The 19,636-nt window shown below is 40.5% G+C and overlaps 1 protein-coding gene across 1 annotated transcript in view; it reads right to left on the bottom strand.

Moving 5' to 3' along the window:
- The window catches only part of ATXN1 (ataxin 1), a 280,578-nt gene extending 262,010 nt beyond the window's left edge, over window positions 1-18,568 (bottom strand). The window contains exon 1 of the mRNA XM_028847819.2: window positions 18,441-18,568. The gene's annotated coding sequence lies outside the window, so the exon portion shown is untranslated. The remainder of the gene's footprint in view (window positions 1-18,440) is intronic.
- Window positions 18,569-19,636: the final 1,068 nt, after the last annotated feature.

The raw sequence follows: 19,636 nt of genomic DNA, 5'->3' as shown, positions 1-19,636 counted from the left end.
ACAGCATCAGCAACATTTGTGATCATATTCTGTCAGCTGCTCTGCTAACAATGAGACATTTTTACTTGTATATGGATAGTAAGTTCCCTGAGAAGGTGCATCTCCAGGACCAGTGTTCCACCTTTTTACTTTACAGTCTAATGTCAGCAAGAGCATTTTTGTGCACACATTACCCATGCACACAGCTTACAAATAAACAAGGTTTGTAATCTGCAAATTGATTCTATGGAGCAAATAACTGACTCACCAGATAGCTGTAAAGGCAAATATAAAATCCATGAATTGTGTATCTGTATTGAAAAACCATAAAATGCTCAGGACCTTTATGTTAACAAAAGTATTTTGCTTCCATGTGTTAGATTTTTCCCTTATATGTGTAGAACACACACACAAAAGAGAATTATAAACGTCAGAGTTCTTTTAACCTTTACAAACCAACACAGTAATTATATTGCAAAGATATCTGACAACCCAGGGTAATACTAGAAAAGGATTCTTTCTGCGCCCCCTTCTTTCAAATAGTTCTCAATTTTTCTACAATTTATAGGCGGCCTGTGCAAAAGATTTTCATAGCCATGAATCCTACTAAAGATACATTGGGAGATAAAATAAAATCACTATTCCGATTCACAAGAATATTTGAAACTCTGCCAAAGGGAATGTTTCTCCAAACATAAAGAGAGTATTAAATTTTAAGAGACAGGCTATCATCAAAACGAAGGCAGAGAGAAGTACACATAAGTCAACCTGACAAGCCCATATTGATAAAGCAGAGATAAAAGTTATCTCCAGGTTACATGCCCAGTACAGGCAGTTCTCAATTTGTGAATGAGTTGTATATAGAAAGTTCATTTGTAAGTCATTTATTTGAAACTCCAAACACATTTTCTCAGAGAAACAGTATTATAAATAGTGCTTAGTTTTGCAGGAAGGCAAAAAGAGCTATAAAGCTTATAATACAGACAAACTATAGTACCATGAGCAGGGGACAGGAGGTGAAGAAATCAGGAGGAGGTAGGTGACTTACAAATGAACTTTCTTTTTCAGTACCTGGAAACACCCAAAGTTGTGTGTTTTGTTTGGTTTTGTTTTGTTTTTCCTGGCATCTGCCTGCCTCTCCTATACTTCTCCCACTGTCTAAATGCTTCATCCCAGCCCATATAATAGAGCACCAAAATAATTTAAAATAGTTAACCCCTTTGCCCAAACTCCCCTTCCCGAGTCCAGTCATCCGGCAATCACAGGCTAATAAAGAGCTCAGTTCAGTAAAGACTTGTTTCTAGGTTTCGACAGCAGATCTAATCTTGAGACAGAGGAATGGGGACATGACCAAGCTATGAGTATACACACAAAGAATGAGTCATCTGGGAGGACTGGCTAATTTCAGGAATTTCCTCATAATTTAGTAATGGTAAACAAGAACAGGACCCAGCTCCTAAGAAATACAGATGAATGAAGTAAAGTAGAAGCAGGTTCCTGACCAATAGGTATAGATCAAAGGCAGGGCTTCTATCCCACACCTGGTTTCTAGTGTCAGTATCTAGAAGGTTCCTTGCCTTTTCATAGGGAGCCACACATGACTGCCTGCTCTTCTTCCCATGAAGATAACATAAGGGACTGTCAGTTCAGACCCGGATGGTTTAAAAGATGAAGAGTCCCAGCCTGGCGTGGCGGTGACTCATGCCTTTAATCCCAGCACTTTGGGAGGCCGAGTTGGGCAGATCACCTGAGGTCAGGAGTTCGAGACCAGCCTGATCAACATGGCGAAATCCCATCACTACTAAAAATAAAAAATAAAAAAATTAGCCAGGCATGGTGGCGTGTGCCTGTAATCCTAGCTACTGGGGAGGCTGAGACAGGAGAATCCCTTGAACCCAGGAGGTGAAGGTTGTAGTGAGCCGAGCTCACACTACTGCACTCCAGCCTGGGTGACAGAGTGAGACTCCGTCTCAGAAAAAAAAAAAAAAAAAAAATGAAGAGTTCTGATACATTGACTCAGTGGTCTCCTGCTGTTCCTGGGACAGAGATGTAATGCCCTGCAAATAACAGGGTACTCATGGCCAAACCTCGGTCGGGGCTGGGATGGGAGTAAAGATGATGTCAGCAAGGTATCCAGTTGTGGCAGAAACTGGTTAGTTGTTGAAAAAACAGTTTCCCTGTACTCCTTGGCATACAGGCTGACAATTCTCCGCTTTACCTGCAGTTGACTATGTCCATGTGACTAAATTCTGGTCAAGGGAACATGGAAGGAAGCAGTGTATGCCAATACACCAACAAACCTCCCAGGGGACCACTCACTCTCTCTTCCCCACCTCTCTCTTCTGCCAGGTGCAGAAGATCCGTAGGGTCTCCCAACACCGAGGGAATTTCTGAGCCTTGAGGTAGAAGGACCCTCGGTCTGGGAATCACCACTATACGGACGCCCTCTCCAACTGTAGGACACCCCAAATTATCCATAACACCATCAAAAAAGGAACTCGTCCTGTGTTCCACCCCAAAGAGTTGGGGTTGCTTGTTATTGCAACATCCTTGCCCACTGTACCATCACCTCTTTGTTGCATCTCAGGAAATGTCCTTTACATTCACCTGCGCTGGACAATCCACTAGGTTTGTTTGTCTTCAAATGAAATGGCCTCACACTGCTGAGATTTTATAATACCTCAAGTTTTTATAGGGTTTCTCCTTCCTTCACTGTGGTTGGTAAGTTTAACCCAAGAAAGCCCTCTTATTCCTTGTAATCCATTTGGGAAACTGAAGAAGTAAATGTGTTGAATCATTAACCTTACTTTGAGTATCCTTGTGAGTCAACAGGGCTCTGGGTTCACCAGGGCTTCATCTATGAGTACAATTCAGAATTTTTTTGTGGGCCATTTTTCTCCTTCCCCGGAAGGTTTTTCCCATTATTTCCAGATTTCACAAATAGATGAGGGTCACAGAAATAAGTATTCTGCCTAAGAAAACTAGGATCATATCACTTTTATAACTAAATCCATGGAAGTGACATCAAGTGAACTTTGTTGAAAACAGCTTGCTCACTTCATTCACTATTCATTTATTCAGCTTACTTTTAATGGAAGAGGGGAGAAGAGACTGAAGACAGATGAAAGTGAAGAATGGAAATAAGTTGTAACCATTCCCCACGCCTAACTCTGTAAATATTCCCCTTATTCTATTCATAAGTTGTTAGAGGATACAATAAAAACTAAGTTAAGATATAATTTGAAATGGAGTCTGTCTAATCCAAAACCCTAGCTTTCTACCCTTGCTCCTCACACAGCGATTTTCTGAAATTGTCCACCCTCATCACTTTGTTGCATCTCTAGAAAGATCCAGGGATTAAATAATTATGTGCTTCCTGTGTGGCATCCTAAGAATTAAGAGAAGTGACCTGTTTGATGTCTGTGTGCACCCTCTCTTTGACAAAGCATGGCTGATAGGTTTCCCAATCCTTATGGAGCTCTGTTGAGGGTTACACAGCAAGGATTCTGCCTGCCTTTACCTTGCAATTGCTATGAGAATAAATTCAAAATGGTTCCCGAGTTCAGCATGTGACTCCCACTTCTGCTGCCAAAAAAACAAGACAGCTATTGTGTTGAATGCACTCTACTCATCAGGCACTCTGAGAATGAAGGTGACCTGGCTGGTATATATGGGTCTGTGGAAAGACAAAGTATTTTTATATAGAACCATTGACTACCATTACAATTTTGAAATATGTTCCCTATAAAAAAACACTGAAGTCAATACATTAGTTTAAAAGGACATAAAAAGAGTCTTTATTCTGCCAATGTGAACATAGTTGCTTCCACAGCAAGCCCATAAAGGGAATCTAGAGGCTACTTCATGGAGTATTCTGCCATTGCCAATGTCCGCTCTACAAAAGATATCATTCTTTTATACATTCTTTTCTTTTATTTTATTTTTTCTAGAGACAGGGTCTTACTCTGCCACCCAGAGGTGTGCAGTGGTGCAATCATGGCTCATTGTAGCCTTGAACTCCTGGGCTCAAGCAATCCTCCCACCTCAGTTTCCAGAGCAGTTAGGACTACAGACTCACACTATTACACTCAGCTAATTTAAAAAAAAATTTTTTAAAGAGACAAAATCTTGTTCTGCCCAGGCTGGAGTGCAGTGATATGATCACAGCTCACTGCCCCCTCAAACTCCTAGACTCAAGTGATCCTGCTACATAAGCCTCCCAAGTAGCTAGGACTACAAGCTCATGCCACCATGCTCAGCTAGGTTTTAAAATTTTTTTGCAGAGATAGGGTCTCACTATGTTGTCCAGGCTGGTCTCAAATTCCTGGCTTCAAGTGATCCTTCCACCTCAGCCTCCCAAAGTGTTGGGATTGCAGGGGTGAGCCACCACATCCAGCCTCTTTCTCAATTCTAAATTCTAATAAAATATGCATTCATAGTATAACATGCAAAGCTATGTAAGTCATGTTTTAGATATGCCATGGCTGGTTCCTATTCCATGGGGAGTTCTCAGCATCATAAAGGTATTTGAAGTTTAAGTCCACATGTAAAGGTGATGCTCAATGCTCAATTCCCAGACTAGAACCAGAACTTCCACAATTTCACATTTTTAAGAATATCAAGCAACTTCCACTTATAATTAACTATAAAAAGGGTTAATTTTCTCTTCAGTTGCCTATTGTCAATAAAATGTTTACTTAGCCTAATGACTGATACCAAAGAAGGTATAAGGACTCAACCATTAAGAAACAATGATGTACAATGTTGACTGAGAAAGGAACGGAGATCTTCGAAGACCTTCAAAACATAAATCTGATTACTGCCACCCATAATCAAATGTGTATGTCTAAGTCTTCCCCAGATGGATACACCTGCGGTTCTGACCCTGAACCGATGCAAGGCCATACCTCGGTGAGGGCTAACAGGCTATAATTGCTGGCAGGGAGGCTATCAGCTCGTCACGGAGATAAAAATATGGTTATCCTTGAGCGATAGGTGGAAATTCGTGAAATAAGTGACGAAAACAAGGGTATAAAGGCTACAGAAACCCTTTCCTACCAAACACAGAGTGAGATACAAGCCTGAGAGAAAACAAAAAGAACACAGCCAATGCCAGCCACAGCATGATGTGAGGATGTGTCCACTAGGTCACATTATCTTCGTTGAAAACACATGGTACCTGAAGATCAAGAGTTTGAGGTTTAAGCATGCATACACTTTTTTCTGTTTTTTTTTTCTACTATAAAGTTCAGTGTACTTTTGTGGCATTTTAACTTTCAGTTTCATCCTCTACCTTGGCAGAGTTAAGCGGGGTATGAATGGCCTTTTCCGAAGTAGAATGATTTAATAGAGTTTTTATGTGTAAGTATGGTTCAACAGTAGACCCAACATTTTTATCAAGAGGACAGAGTGTCAATTTGAAAGATGTTCTAACACTGTTCATGGCTACTGCTAGGACCAGAGTACAGCAATCCTTCCCTTCTCTTTATGTGGACAGCAGGGACTCCTTAAGTAGGCTGACCTGGCCATTCATTCAGTCCAGCCACAGGCTTTCTGGTCCACATTCCAGTGTAGGCAGATGCTGTGTTGACGCTCTTTTTAATCCTCCTTCCTCACCTAGAATACATTCTTCTTCTATGTAGGCATGCAAATATCTGCTGAATGGATTGTATCAGTTATGGACACCAATACTACCTGTCCAGTAAGTACGACCCAGAAATCATCTTTGACTCCTTCCTCTCCATTCTCCAAATTCATCAATTACTAAGTTATATTATTTTACCCCTTCAAATGCCTTTGAATATGTTGCCCCCTTTGCCTTTCCTGCCATCCTCCCAACACCCTCAAATGAATAAGCTCTCATTACCTATTATTAATTCCTGACTCACCTGCCCCCTGTCTCTCCCAACTCTGGCCACCCTACATACATTGTCACTCATTTCAGATAGATACACACCAACTCACCGAGCCCCTTCCCTAAACAAGAACTGGGAACTCTGTGTCACCTGCTGCATTAATTTCACACTCCTCTGCCAGGTCCTAGTGACCTTTAGCTCTGTCGTCCCCACAGCTGTCAAATTCTCTTTCATACCAATCTCCAGCAATGCACACAGAACTCCGCTGGCCCCTCCAACATATCCCACGCAGACCATCTGTGTCCCTTCCTCATGCTTTCGTCCCTGCTGCCACTGTGCCTAGAAGGACCCCTTAGTTTCCTCCACCTATCATCGCTACACATCCTGTTAAGGTCCCTATCAGGTTTTGCTTCTCATAGGAAGCTCTTCCTGGAGACCCCAATCCCCAGCCATTTCTCATTCCTCTACTGAACCTAACACTGGCACCCCATTACAAATTCTTAGTTGTCTATTGTCGTGGATTGCTCTATAATTGCTTCCTGGGGATTAGTATTTTGCCCTCTGCTAGATTTTTTGTTTTGTTTTTTTGATGGAGTCTTATTCTGTCACCCAGGCTGGGGTGCAGTGGCCAGATCTCGGCTCACTGCAACCTCCACCTTCTGAGTTCAAGCAATTCTCTTGCCTCAGCCTCCCAAGTAGCTGAGATTACAGGTACACACCACCATGCCTGGCTAACTTTTTTTTTGTTGAGACGGAGTCTCGCTCTGCCCAGGTTGGCATGCAGTGGCATGATCTCAGCTCACTGCAACCTCTGTCTCCTGGGTTCAAGTGCTTCTCTTGCCTCAGTCTCCTGAGTAGCTGGGATTATAGGCATGCGCCACAATACGCAGCTAATTTTATTTGTATTTTTAGTAGAGACGGGGTTTCTTCATGTTGGTCAGGCTGGTCTCAAACTCCCGACCTCAGGTGATCTGCCCGCCTCGGCCTCCCAAAGTGTTGGGATTACAGGCAAGAGCCACCGTGCCCGGCCTAATTTTTGTAATTTTAGTAGAGATGGGGTTTCACCATGCTGGCCAGTCTGGTTTCGATCTCCTGACCTCAAGTGATCTGCCCTCCTCAGCCAACCAAAGTGTCAACTAGATTTTTTTGAAGATAATTTTAGATTTACAGAAAGTGGCAAAAATAGTACAGAGCTCCCTTGTACCTTCCACCCCGTTTCCCCCTATGTTAACAGCTTACAAAACCATAGAACCATGATCAAAACTAGAAAGTTAACCTGGGTCACGACTACTCAACAAACCATAGGATATATTAGGATTTTACCAGTTTTTGTACCAAACAGGCTTTTTTTTTTTTTTTTTTTTTTTTTTTTTTTTTTTTTTCCTGTTTCAGGATCCTATTTAGAATTTTATGTGGTCATATTTCTTTAGTTTCATCTAATCTGTGACAGTTCCTGAATCCTTCCTCAAAGACCTTGACAATTTTAAGGGGAGGGGTCAGTTGGTTTCTAGAATGTCCTTCCATTTGGGTTTGTCTGCTATTTTCTCTTGATTAGAGTGAGATTATGCCTGTTCAGGGAGGATATCAGAGATGACATGCCCTTCTCAGTGGGACACACGACGTCAATATGTATCACTGGTGACATTAACCTTGATCACTCAGTTAAGGTGATGTCTGCCAGGATTCTTCATTGTAAACTTTTATTTTTCTCTTTGTAATTACTAAATGTTTGGGGGAGGGATATTTTGAAATTCTATAAATTTCCTGTTTCTGCATATACTTTTGCCCTCTCATTCTAATCCATCTAATCCACATCTGCCCATCTAATGCATCCATCAGTGGAACTTTCTCATGGCAATTCTTACTATGAGTTCTAATGATGTTTTCATACTCCTTCCTTCCTCGTTTGTTTATTAACTGAAATTCTGCTGTAGGGAAGAGTCATCCCTTTTCCCTTATTTATTTATTCATTGGACTCAATGGATATTTTATTCTTTGGGTTATAATCCAGCATTTATTTCCTTATTCAGTTATTCTAAGCTGTAGCTAGATATTCCACCACTTCAGAGCAGACACGGCCACGTTGTGTCCTGTGTTACAGGTTGCCCCTCATGTCTAAGACAAGGACAGGCACACAGTGGGTATTCGGCTCATTTGTTCATTCATTTGACAAATTATGTTGATGGCCTTGTGTTAGGTGTTAGAGTTACAATAAATAAAACAATCCCTCTTTTTGAGTGGTTTACAGCTTAGTTAGCAGAGACCTGCAGGCACAACTGCAAGTCCTTGTTAAAAATATTAGGCCAAGTACAGCAATGGCCCAGAAGAAAATATAGTCAACTCTACCTGGAGAAAAAGGGGTGTGGCAATTGTAGGCAGGAAAGACCTCCTTAAGACCAAGCAGCATCCCGCTTCCCTTCTCTTCTGCTTGCTCTATAAAAATCAATGGGCACATAAAATATCTAGAGACGCACGCCATCACGCAGTTAGCAGGTACTCCAAGCCCCTGAATCTTCTAAACTAATTCCCCAAATCAAACCTCAAGGGCACACTATTTAGGAAGATTTAAAGTAATAAACTCAGACTCTTTATATAGTGACTATGTGCTTTTCTAGGAAAATTGGTAACAGCTACGGTAAAAGAAAAAAAAAAAAATCTGAAAAGCCATTTGTCTTAATCCAGTCTTCAAATCCAATTTCATTGTTTTTATTCCTTCACAGGGAATAATGAAGAGCAAATAAGGAATATCATCAGTCAAAGATGGACTCCCCAAGTCTCTTTACTTAATTCAATTTTCTTGTACTGCTCTTACAGTATTTTCCAAACAAAGCTGTTCTTTTCTACATACCATAGTTCAGCCCTGCTAATGTCCTCAGGAATAATAAACAAACAGTGGGGGCACATCTTCTGCCACAAATTACCCTCTGCAACATTCTTCATCCAAAGCATTTTCAATTCCAAGCAAGCAAAGACACAAGGAAAATACATTGCCTTATTACAAGAACTGCACACAATAGAGAATCTGTATTCAGACACTTACTGACACTGAAACCTGTTAATATGTAACTCCTACTATTGTTCTAAAGGATGAATAAGCAAACTCTCCTGCACACACAATGTTACATCATGTACTTTAATTATAATAGTAAATACTGCCGAAGGAATTTTGCTTTCACTGTTTCATATCACCCTTTCTAATTAATGTCAATGTGTCTTTTCCATGTAAGAGAGCATAGAGCAGAGGCACATATGTGTTGTCTTTGCATGTCTGCCCAAACGCACACATATTCATGAATGCACATACAAATAAGCTCTTATGCACACAGATTCACCCCCACGTTCGCATGCATTTATAAACACAGCTGGCCCCGCCCCTGAGCATGCATGGAGTATACACAAACAGCAAACAGGCCAGTTGACTTCCTTTCGTTAACTTTTATAGGAGATTAAGATAAAAAGCTAAAAAAAGACAAGTAGACACTTCATGGAGCCTGTGATTAAGAGAGAAGCTAATGAGACAGATGGGCTGATGCATAAAGGGAACTTCAGCACACCAGCCCACACTCGGTAAAGATTTACCGCGCTCCACCGTCTCCATTTCAAGTCTTCATCACATATGCTACTTACGTTACTCTTGTCTCCAGACCACAGACACTCCTCACTTTTCTCTGCCCAGACCTCCCTAAATTAGGATTATTAAATGACACAAGATAGCAGTCTTCTGCTTTAATGCTGTTATTCAAGGTTTACTCACAGGCAATATTTACTATAAAATCATGTGGTTTGGCCAAGCACGGTGGCTCATGTCTGCAACCCCAGCACTTTGGGAGGCTGAAGGGGGTGGATCACCTGAGGTCAGGAGTTCGAGACCAGCCTGGCCAATATAGTGAAACCTCATCTCTACTAAAAATACAAAAATTAGCCAGGTGCGGTGGTGCACACCTGTATTCCCAGCTACTTGGGAGGCTGAGGCGAAAGGATTGCTTGAACCCAGGAGGCGGAGGTTGCAGTGAGCCGAGATCATGCCATTGCACTCCAGCTTGGGCAACAGAGCAAGACTCTGTTTCAAAAAAGAAAAAAAAAGGAAAAAAAAACATGTGGTTTACAGCTTAACAGAGAGTGGACAATTCTGTTACAGGGCTCATCAGAATATTTTTGGAAAAATTCTGTAAACATAGAAGAATTTCTGGGCCAGAAAAATGAGGAGCAGAAAAAATAATTCATATTGAATTTTTAAATTTTTATACAATAGATTTTGCCTCTGATATGATTGGTTCTCTAAGCTATTTCCACATGATTACTGTCTCTAAGAGTTCACTCCATGCCACAAGAAACTGCAGAGTTACAGAAATAGCACATGTAGAGGGCTCTACAATTTACAAAACATTTTCAATGCATTATCTCATTTGATCACCACAATACCCCTGAGACAGATATTATAATTATCTCTATTTTATAAAGATGGGGGGAAACCCTCAGATTTTGAGTGATTTCCCTAAGGTCACAAAGCTGATAAGTTGCAGAACTGAGATTCAAAACTAGAATTTCTGATATTGTATCTCATTTTCTCCCACTACATTAATTTTATTAAATTTTTCTTGAATTCATTTTTGGTTCTATTTTGTAATAGTAGACTATAAATTCTGCTCATTACATAAATATTTTATGTGCTTCTAAATGAAACTAACTCTTTAATCCCTAAATGTTTTTGGTAACATTCTCTTTTCTGGTTAAACTAAAATGCCCAGGTTCCTTTATCATCTGCTTTCTTCATTCCCTGGAATCTTCCATTTGAGAGATCTGATGTTCCATTATCTGAGGATCTGATGATTTCTAACTATGCTGACAAATCTTCCTTTTGCTTTTTAAAAACTGTTGCTGCGCATATTGTTCAGTAGCTTTCAATTTTATCCACCATGACTTCCACGCTCGTATCCTAATATTTATCACAATGGCTACCCCATTCCAGAAAATCTGAAGAGTTCTACATTTGTATTCAACTACATTTACTTCTCGAATCTTCCTTCTCTGTCACTGTTATTACCAAGATCCTGGAATTAAAAAGAAGAGTTCTCCTTTCCGGTCAGTCAGTTCATCCTTCCAGAGCCAGCCCAACGGGTGCTTTAACATCACTCCTTTACAGCTGAGTACTTTCTGATGTCATAAAATGCTTACCTACAATACTATCTTATGCAGGGGGCAAAAGGAAGAGGTAGCTTTAAAAAGATCCATTTATGTGCCAACACAGCCTGATAACTATAGACTAGTAGGAAAAAGAGGAAAAAAAAATCACAAGATGATAGCTCAATGGGACATCAGACAAGCCCCCCTTTTTGGGGTATGTGTAGGGGATTCTTGACTATGGTCACTATATTCCAGCAGTGACACAAGTTAGAGCTTCTGGGGCTGAAGTCCACATTGTCTAAACAGGAGAGTCAGACTTTGGGGCAAACCATCCTCCTGTCTTATTGCCCAATTCCACTTTCCCTGCCGTTTTAATGGGATTATTTTGGAATCTGCTATTTCTGTCTCACTCCTTTTCCCAAAACTGTCATATAAGTACTGCAGCTCGACTACTTCACAGCTGCCAAATTTCACTCCAGAGATGGCTGTATTTCAGTGGCAAGTGAAGTGATGATCCCTCTGTGTCATCGAAATACTCATTTAAGGGGTTAAGCATCTGGCAGAGGGTTGCCTTTGTGCATGAACGGAGTGCTTTTGTTTTGGTTTGTTTTATTGTCTACCCTGGAGAAGGAGGTCATTAGCTCCACCTGAGCGTGATGGAAGACACACACCAAAAAACACTCTACGCAGCTACTAAAATGCACGGGGGAAACATAAACAGTGACCGCTTTTCATAGGTTCTTTTCCACAGGGACTTCAAAGTCTTAAAGCATCAAGGTTGCAAAATGATGGTAATTTTTAGAGGTGGAAGAAACCTCTGAGAACAAACCACTCATGTTACAGATGGGGAACTTGGAAGTACAGGGTCACTGAGTATCTTGTTCAAAGTCCCCCTGATTCATTCCCAAGTCCAAGGGCGTTTCGCTTGAATTTTGAATTTGGCTTTATCTGCAGACACACTCAGAGTATCACATCTCTGTCAGTCAAGTCAAGCACAGACCCAGCTTCTAAAGCACACGGCATCAGCACTGAATTTCTTGTTTTGTTTGGCTATGTTTATTTGTTTAGGTACTCAGGAAAACCACCAGGAAAAAAACAGGGTGTTGAATAGAAGGGGAACAGAACACAGTAGATACGGCAGCAACAAATGTTTATTGGGCATTGACTATGTGCCAGGCCAGGCATTGTTCTCAGGTTTATATGTATACAATTCTCACAGTGCTCTGTGGCTCCCATTTTAAAGAGAGAGAGAGAGAGAGAGAGAGAGAGAGAGAGAGAGAGAGAGAGAAAGAGAAGAATGATTATTTAGGAAGACAAAACAAGAGGGACAGAATATAATTGCCAACTCAAAAAAAATAAACTACCTTCCCAAATTTTACTAAAACATTCAGCAAAAATCTAAAAAAATACCAGTGATATATTTCTCACTTATTCTGAAGAGATGATCCTTCTTAATACTACTTGGCATATAGCTGTTTCTTGCTAATAAAAAAAAAAAGTACTTCCAAGATGTTCTGTATATTATTTCCAAATCTTACAACAGTTGTTTCAACAATCAGTGAATGAATGATTCACTATTGAACACTGAAGAAATGAGAAGCACTAATGATATTCAGGGAGCACAGGTCTTGAGTTAGGGAGAAAAGGAACTGAATGTTCATTTTCTCTTCCACCTCTAAAGACTATAACGTTAAAAGCTCTCATACCTCACATTCCTGAACTTAGAAAACATATTTAAATGCTTCATTTCATTTGATAACCTCTATGAGAAAAATACAGTAATTTGAAAAGTACCATAGAATACTGTCATTTTGATAAAGCTGTATGAAAGTTGGATTTCTACCTCCAGTTTTGCCCATACTTTGAGTAGTATGGTTTGCCAACATTGAAAGCAGCATTAGTGTACCAGGGGAAGGTCTGAGGAGCAGTCTGCTTTAGGGTGGCAATAAGAAAGACAAAATTGTAAGCTTTGATATCAACCATTTTCTAATGTGTTTTAAGAGTAAACACAGATTACGGAATAGTCTACCTTATTTCATGAGAGTTATTACAATTATGTGACTATTTCCATACTGACACCAGAAATCATATTATTTATAAAACTTTCAAATAATAAAATGCTTCATACGGAAGCCTGGTAAGTTATTTTAAAACTTTAAAGTACTCCAAAATAGTTTAAAAGCTATGCCTACACATAAAACACAATATACTCTTGAATCTTTGACCCTACATTTTTCATTTTTCCTAAAAAATTCATTAAATGTCTCAAAATAATGCCTTTACCCAAACTGGCTATGAATTATGGAGGCCATCTACAGATTGAAGAAAGGCTGGGAGAAAAGGGAAGGGCATTTTTATGCTGAAAGATAAATTTTGGGGAAGTCTGTATTTTAAATACTTAATATCAGTAGGAGTTTCTTAACCTTAGAGATGTACATTTCAACATTTTGCCTTTTCCTTTTCAACCTTATGATATAGATGCAGTCGAAGGGTTGAGGGGACTCACATCCCTACAGTTTTTCTTTTTGTGTTTCTGTGGGATAAAGGAAACATTTCCCAAGAGCTGAGGGGCAGGGTGAGTTACATACGGTGCCTGAAGGGGAAGAGACCCCAGGTTCCAGAATGCACTGTGTGTGTGTGTGTGTGTGTGTGTGGTGTGTGTGTGTGTGTGTGTGTGTGTGTGTTGGATAGGTGTGAGTGGGTGGGGAGTACGGGATGAAACACGCAAATAAACTGGACATGTTAAAGAAAGAAGAAAACATCTGGATAGAGTACGTGGTGGATGGTTGAGGTCCCGAAGAGAGCAGTTGACCAGGGAGGCATAAGATAGAGAAAAAGGCCTGTAATCCCAGCACTTTGGGAGGCCGAGACGGGCGGATCACAAGGTCAGGAGATCGAGACCATCCTGGCTAACACGGCGAAACCCCGTCTCTACTAAAAACACAAAAAATTAGCCGGGCGAGGTGGCGGCGCCTGTGGTCCCAGCTACTCGGGAGGCTGAGGCAGGAGAATGGCGTGAACCCGGGAGGCGGAGCTTGCAGTGAGCTGAGATCGCGCCACTGCACTCCAGCCGGGGCGACAGAGCGAGACTCCGTCTCAAAAAAAAAAAAAAAAAAAAAAAAAAAAAAAAAAAAAAAAAAGATAGAGAAAAAGGTTCGTCAAAGACAGTAAATCCAAAGCTAAAAATGCAGCCTTTACCAAACGCAGGTCAAGGCCTAAGGAGATAAAAGAAATCTCTGAGCAGATCCTGTTATTTAAGGGACCACTAAAAGCACCCAGGAATGTAGGGAGGAAGGTAAGAAGAACCACAATCCCACAAACAATGCTGAGTGGAAGGATACCAAACAGTAAAGAGGTCAAGATGTGACAAATGGAGGGGCTGTTATTTAGATCTGGAAACTAAAATCTGTTTAAAGTGAACTAAAGAAAGTTAATTATGCATGTGCACAAAAGGTAGGATTAATTATTCAATTAATCTCACTCTCTGAGACAAATTATAATGGGTAAAGTAAGAAAAAGGATACGGTTAGTAAGAGAATAAGGTACGTGTGTTCTGATGAACCTCAATTCTTCCTTTGGGTGGTTAAAAAAATCACCATACTGTGATAAAGACAGGGTGACATCCATCTTTCTAACATGTTTGTATAGTTATAAAAAGTAAAAGACTCATTTCACGATTTCTTAAGGATATGGACTGTCAATAAGATGCATCATTTACATTACCTAAATTGAGAGATCAGTAGTCCTACGATCTTTACTGACCCCAGCAACTGTGCATTCGAGGGGCATTTGACAGTATGCTTCTCTCTTTACCTTCTTAATTTCCCAACCTGGTCCAGCTGTCAACAATCACAGCCTCATTGTCAGTCCCCGACTATTCTCTGGTTCTTTCTGTTCTATACCTTCCAGATCAACAGGTCTTTCTCCACTGGTTTCTCCAGTTTCCAATTTCAGATGCACTCCATGCCTCTTTTTAGAATGGTCCAGTTCATTGCCCCTATTCACCCAAACCAGTTATGATGGTGTTGACTGTATCTCCCTGAGAACTGTAAACTCCATTAGGGCCAGTCTCATGTCTACCTTGTTTTCCTCCATTATCTTCAGTGAACCGCCCTATACTGGAACATAGCGGCCCCTAAAAAGGCCTTTGCTAAATTAATAAATGAGTGATGAATGACTGAATGGGATTAAAATTAAAGACCTTGTCTCAGTTTCTCACAACTCAAAAGCTGTGCTTTAACTTTGTGCTGGCAAAATCCTAAGGCACCCCAAAATCTCCGTGGGACTTTGCGAACTGAGATTTCAACAATGATTCTGCCTGGTCTTGCAGACAGGTCTTATAAGTGAATGCACAAATGGTTTGGGCAACCATGTGTAGTATATGGAAACAACCAAAACCTGCTAACCACAGATCTGAGGTTGCAGCACAATTAATATGGTTAAGTATTTCCCACTCTCCTGCCTCCCTAGAGAAATTTATTCTGGTAAGCCCTTGACAACCAACACGTCTGCATTTCTACACACCAGTCAGCGATCCACAGCAAGAGGATCCTTTCTTCCTCTCTGAGTCTCTCTTGATTTTGTAGTTGGGAGGAAGCTAAGTGCTATTCAAATACCAAATGTTCCATATGGTAGTGTTATTACCATTCCCACTACCATTACGTGAGGCCCTCTACCTACACTCACGAGGTGCCTCATCAGAATCTGGCAGAACATTATGAACTCTTTTCCTGACCTGTATTTGCGAACACATTTGTTGTCCTCTCTCCCTCTATGAACTTATTAATTTTGTTGAAATAATATACATGTGTGTATAAATCCAAGTTTTGTTTTCTTATTCATCCTCATAGTCACTTACAGGGGAATGATTTATGACACATTAAGGAGGTATTCTTAAGCTAACATGTCTTAATTAGGAATTCAGATATTCCTCTTCTGCTGAGAAATACAGAGCTGTTCAAATTAGACCAGAAATTAGGGCCAAAACGAATGCAGCCTCTACATACATAAGCTCATTGCAGGGTAACCAGTGAAAGGCAGAGGCTGAAGACACACAAGTCATTCTGCGTTTGTCTCCTTCATGCTAAATGATTCTTTGACTGCTTTTCCTTTCACTTTTCAGCGTTATGATGGAGCCAAAGGGTCAAGAGATTCACAACCCTACAGCCCTCCCCTTCGTTCATCTGTAGCATAAAGCATGCATTTCCTAAGAGCTGGGTGTGGGGGTCTCTTCATCTACCTTCTCTTTCATTTATTTAGTGAAATGAAGCTTATTTAGTAATGACGGAAAGAGATGAGCCAACTAGGGCAGCTCACATATGGTGCCAGACGGTGAGGGACTCTCTCTGTGCCCAAGGCACTTGCTGTACCACAGGAGCTAGGCAGCCCCGGGTGGGAAGGAAGCTCTGCTCTTAACCAACGGCTGCTCCAAGGGTTCCCCCAGCCAGGTGATCCAGACAGCTATGGTTTCAAAGCTCTGTGAAAAATGAGTCTCTGACTTGAAGACTTCAATCAGGCAGCCTCTCCAGGACTGGGATTACTCCACTAATACAAATTAAAGCCATTCAGAAGTATGCTAAACCCTTTTTTAGATACTAGAGGAGGATGAAAAGAGGGAGGAAAAAGAAGCAAAGTAATTTTGCAAGATTAGGATTATACTGTGGTTTATGCCAATACCTTACATTTGTTTACTTCTATATTAAAATGATTAAATACTCCTGAAATAGGAGCTTTAACGATTTTAAACATTTCATATATATTATTTGCAGCAACACCCAAGGGAGAAGGGTACTATTATTATCTGAATTTTACATGCAAAGTGACTTGTCCAATGTCACACTTCAAAAAAACAGCAGAGTTGGAATTTGAGCCCAGGCAGCCTGAAGCTTGCAGTCTTATCTACTGTGAGCTACAGCTTTTCTATCATATGGCACTAACATAGTTATATTTAATCATGCTCCCGATATTGGACATATATATATATACACACACACACACACACATACATACACACATACATATATAGGCACATACATATTTTTAAACTAATGAGCAGTATAACTTCAGATACATGTCTAATAAAGATTTTTTATTAAATACCTTTTCACTCTTTTTAAGAAATGAAACATTATGCTTTCCACTGAAAAATGATTGCTATCTAGTGATTTCATAGTTGTCTAAAAATACTTGGCCAGAAAGGAAGAACTTAAAATTCCCTAGGACCCTTCCACTACTTCTGGATTTAATATTATTTCTGAAATGTCGAAATCTGGTAAGTTTCAAAGATGCTACTGTCTAATGGAGGAAGGTTCTACAAAACAGTACAATTTACTTACAAATGACCCCCCCACCCCAAAACCCAAAATACATGGAAACACCATTTTGCATAATCAGTCAGCAAAAACTCCTTTTGTTTTCCAAATTCCCAGCATTGGAAAATTGTATTAAGTAGACACTCTCATAAACTGCCTCTGGAAATACAAACTGGTATGACTTTACTGGAAAGTAATTTGGGAACAAGTTACCAAAAGCCATAAAACTTGAAAACTCTTACATTTACCAGTGTGCTGCTAAGAAATTAGCCTAAGGAAATAATTTGCAATGGGAACTAACACAGAGCTATAAGAATATTTTTGGCACCATTAAGGCAATAAAATGGCTGGGCATGGTGGCTCACACCTGTAATCCCAGCACTTTGGGAGGCTGAAGTGGGAGGACTGCTTGAGGTCACGAATTTGAGACCAGCCTGGGCAACATGGCAAAGCCCCTTCACTATAAAAAAAAAAATACAAAAGTTAGCCAGGTGTGGTGGCATGCACCTGTAATCCCAGCTATTAATACTTGGGAGGCTGAGGTGGGAGGGTGACTTGAGCCCTGGAGGCAGAGGTTGCAGAAAGCCAAAATCATGCCACTGCACTCCAGCCTGGGTGACAGAGTGAGACCCTATCTCAAGAAAATAAAAAGGCAAAAAATTAGAAACGACTAACTGTCCAGTTAGAAGGGATATAAATTAAATAAATTTTAGAATATTTACTCAATGGTATACTATACAATCATTAATAATTATACTGTAGAAAAATATCTGTTGCTATGAAAGATGTTCAGAATTACATTGTTAGGAGGAACAAGACTCTTAATAATCTCTACTACTTCTACAATCTCTACTACCATTTGATGTTCGTCTCTCCAGGTGAATTTATAAACACTGCCTTCAGAATTATCAGCAACGCCTCGTCATCTATCCTAACCAGTGACCTCAAAATAAGTAGAAGTTACTTCCTTTCCCACAAAAAAGCAAGGGTTTCATTTTTATAAAAGAGACAGTAGGGAGAAATGGAGTCTACGTGAATAGATACATATTTATGTTCTGTGTGTATGTTTGTGTAACCAGATATGTAACCAGATATGTATCTTGGGGACTATCTTGGGGACTTTACAACTCAGTGATAATTATTTTCCTTTAAAGATTTTGGAGACGTTTACCTGTACCATGTGCTTTCATCACAATGGAGAAGCATAAGCTATCAGTTCCTTGCGGCGGATCTCTTCACGAAGATTTTGCTTGAGTAGAAAGGGTGGCAGTGGAGAATCTCAATGTAAAATGCCTAGACCTGTAATTATAAAAACAATATTCCCACTGAGTTAGGCAGCTTCTGTGGTCTTCATTCACATTTGCTGATGTCACAGAAACGGGAAACATCATATTGCATAATCTCTCTCATACACACATGCACACACACAAGCGTGCACACACACACACACACACACACACAAGATTTTTAAATCACAATGTCAAAAACTCAGCAGGCAGAGACACAGCAGGTTCCTATCCCCAGAGATGAGTGGGTTCTGGCCAGGGGTTGCTTCCCACCCCATCTCCTCACCTTAGGGACACCACTATCAAAATAATCCTGTTCCTGCCCCTCCCTCTCTGCTTAATGATTCTAAGATTTCTAAGAAATAAAAAGCAGTCAGTTCTTCACAGAAAATGTCAGAAACAATGCTGAATTTGATGCTCTCTTTCTCTAAGACTCCTTCTAGCCACACAATTATGCAAATTCAGTGCATGTATTTACCATTCTGGCCTGACTTTCACTTTTGAAACTACACATGCCTCTTTGTTAATAACTCAGTTAAGACATGGTATCAGCGATGGCCAAGGTCATCACGAACATTGATTAAACATTTACTATGTTCTGGGCCCTGGACTGAGGGTTTTACACACATTGCCCCACTCCATTGCAGTCTGTGAGGTAGCCAGGAATCATGATTACCTCTGCATTATTGACAAGAAAACTGAGAGTAAATACAGCCAACAGATGTTAAAGCCAGCACTTAAGCCAACCATTTACAGAGGTCATGCTTAGGATTCTAGTACTATACCATCGCTTCAAAGCTGATATTGCTATCAACACTTCTGTAGTTAGTATTAAAACATGTCGGGGCGGGGCGTGGTGGCTGACGCCTGTAATCCCAGCACTTTGGGAGGCTGAGGTGGGTGGATCACGAGGTCAGGAGATCGAGACCATCCTGGCCAACATGGTGAAATCCCATCTCTACTAAAAATACAAAACTTAGCCAGGCATGGAGGTGCACACCTGTAATCCCAGCTACTGGGGAGGCTGAGGCAGGAGAATCACTAGAACCGGGAGGCAGAGTTTGCAGTGAGCTGAGATCAC

This window comes from Macaca mulatta, chromosome 4 (assembly GCF_049350105.2).
Source record: "Macaca mulatta isolate MMU2019108-1 chromosome 4, T2T-MMU8v2.0, whole genome shotgun sequence".
NCBI classification, from domain to species: domain Eukaryota; kingdom Metazoa; phylum Chordata; class Mammalia; order Primates; family Cercopithecidae; genus Macaca; species Macaca mulatta.
This window is presented reverse-complemented; position numbering and strand designations above follow the sequence as displayed.